General features: G+C 43.6%; 1 long non-coding RNA gene across 1 annotated transcript; it reads left to right on the top strand.

Moving 5' to 3' along the window:
• Window positions 1-1032: 1032 nt before the first annotated feature.
• LOC147971344 (uncharacterized) lies at window positions 1033-1792 on the top strand. Its single transcript, XR_015603302.1, has 3 exons — window positions 1033-1156; window positions 1265-1322; window positions 1408-1792. It is a non-coding gene; the product is annotated as an uncharacterized LOC147971344 (long non-coding RNA).
• Window positions 1793-2716: the final 924 nt, after the last annotated feature.

Genomic DNA, 2716 nt, shown 5'->3' with positions numbered 1-2716 from the left:
TCTTCTTTTATTTTGGTTCCGTAGTCGGACCTTGACTATTTTCTGGATGATGTATGTTTAACTTGTTATTTGTGTGAAGTGGCGATTCTAAGCCAACTCTTTGTCCCTTTCCTATTCAGTACATGGGATTGTGTGAAGATTACCCACTTGCGACTAAACCACCATGTGGTTATGCCTCTAAGTCGTGCCTCGACACGTGGGAGATATAGCCGCATCGTGGGTGTTACAAGTTGGTATCAGAGCCATCCCCGACTTAGGAGCCCCCTGCTTGATTGAATCGATGACTTTGTTGAGTCTAGAACAAAATGTTTTGAGTCTTAGGGTTATATATCGGAGAGTAGGATTCTTTTTACTCCTCAGTCCCTTCGTCGCTCTGGTGAGGCCTCCTGACTTAGAAGTTTTGACTTTTCTCTCCTCAAATTTCATGAAATTTTTTGTAGGGTCACGCGGGTATCTTGGAATCGTTCCGATAGTCTTATGACGAGAACATTGTTCTTGCACTAGTAGAAAAAGGGTCAAATGTGAAGCACATTAGTGCCGGTTTGAATTTGAGCCGGAACTAATGTGTGCATTAGTGCCGGTTCCAACGGCTAGCCGGCCGCTCTCATTAGTACCGGTTCATGGCGAACCTTTAGCACCGGTTCGTGCCACGAACCGGTACTAAAGTGAGTGGTGGCAGGATGTTGTCAGTCCGGGGCCCCTCCAGCACCTTTAGTACCGGGTCGTATCATGAACCGGTACTAAAGGTCGTCCTACATAGACCCTTCGTCCACTCGAGCTCGCTCTGTTCTTCCCCTTTCCCCACTCCTCTCTGTTCTTTTCCCTCTTCCTCTCAAGCTCATCACACATTTTTCCCACAATTTGTCATGATTTGAAGGCCCCCATCCATTCAAATGATCACAAAGGTTAGCAACTTTGTCCTTTCATCTCTCATTGCTAGATTAGCTCGTGAAATGCTTTATATAGTGATTGATTTTTGAGTTTAGTAATTTGGGAGGAATTATATATATGTGCTAGTATTTGATTTATATGCAATTTGAGGTCAAAAATAACACTTAGTTTGCATATGTAGGTGTGGTTTACTTAGTACCTTCTAAATCTCCGTTGTAACCACCGTCGATCGCTCGCAACGTCCCGTCGCCGGCACCACCTTGTGGTGAGCCTCTTGTTCATGAAGTTTTATATAAAAAATTGATGTTTGTGTGATTTGGATATATAGTTACTCATATAATTATCTTACCCATACGTTGTTTGTTATACCTAGTGCCATGGTTTTGATATCCGTCCCCGTCGGCCCTTGTCCAGGTTATGATTCGGATGTGGTATATTCTCTTTTAAAACTATTCATTGCATTTCGTGTTTATGACAAATTATTCCCATCAAGTTGACATAGATATTTGTATGTAGGAGGTAGTTGAACCGGAAATTCCAACCGACCCTATTGTTGAGAGGTTAAATTTAGTTGAAAGAGAAAACGAGGATTTGAAGGAAAAATTGAAAAGAATTGAGGGGGAGAAGATGGAATTGGAGTTGCATGTTGCCGATGTCGTCGATGATCACAAGATTAAGATGGAGAAAATGCGCTTGAAGATTAGAAAGATTAGAAAATATGCCATTCATAGTGAGGCTTGGTATCATTATGCTGCTGGATCAATTGTTACCTTAGTTGCGATCTTGATCGCATTTGTTGTTGCATTTAAATTCTTTAGCTAGAGAGTTATTTGTTTGTTGCATTTAATTGTTGTATGATCTTTATGTATGAACTTTATGTATTGTATTAATTTGGTGTTTTCGGTGCTGTGTATTGAAGATGAGACGGCAATGGATGTACGATGACCGATGCTCTCCCGAGTTCATTAATGGCGTGCATACTTTTCTGCTCGCGGCTGAGGCAAACCAGCGGGCGGATGGTTTTATGCCTTGTCCATGTGCTGGCTGTAAGAATGGTCACAATTACTCTACGTCAAGAACCATTCACGTCCACCTGTTTGAGTCCGGTTTCATGCCCCACTATAATGTTTGGACCAAGCATGGAGAAAGAGGGGTTATGATGGAAGACAATGAAGAAGAAGAGGACGACGACAGCTATCCTGGCCATGGGTTCCCTGAATACGATGATACAACAATGAGGGAAGAAGCTGAGCCGGTAATGCGGGAAGAAGCTGAGCCGGCAATGCGGGAAGAAGATGAAGAAGAGGCATCGGATGAGCCCATTGATGATCTAGGTTGGGCCATTGCCGATGCAAAGAGAAACTGCGCAAGTGATTTGGAGAAGAAGAAGTTGCAGCGCATGTTAGAGGATCACAAAAAATTGTTGTACCCGAATTGCGTAGGTGACAAGAAAAAGCTAGGAACCACACTAGAATTGCTACAATGGAAGGCAGAGAATGGTGTATCTGACAAGGGATTTGGAAAGTTGCTGGTAATGATAAAGAATATGCTTCCAAAGGACAACGAAGTGCCCGAGAGTACGTACGAAGCAAAGAAGGCTGTCTGCCCTCTAGGGTTAGAAGTGCAGAAGATACATGCATGCCCTCATGATTGCATCTCTACCGCGGTGAGTACGAGGATTTGAACGCTTGCCCAGTATGCGGTGCATTGTGCTATAAGATCAGTCGCGATGACCCTGGTGATGTCGAGGGAGAGCGCCCCAGGAAGAAGATTCCTGCCAAGGTGATGTGGTATGCTCCTATAATACCACGGTTGAAACGTTTGT

The sequence above is a fragment of the Triticum urartu genome, chromosome 5A, assembly GCF_056163025.1.
Source record: "Triticum urartu cultivar PI428250 chromosome 5A, HENAU_Tu73, whole genome shotgun sequence".
In the NCBI taxonomy this organism is placed as follows: Eukaryota; Viridiplantae; Streptophyta; class Magnoliopsida; order Poales; family Poaceae; genus Triticum; species Triticum urartu.
Note: the sequence above shows the minus strand (reverse complement) of the source record. Positions and strands in the feature narration are given on the sequence as shown.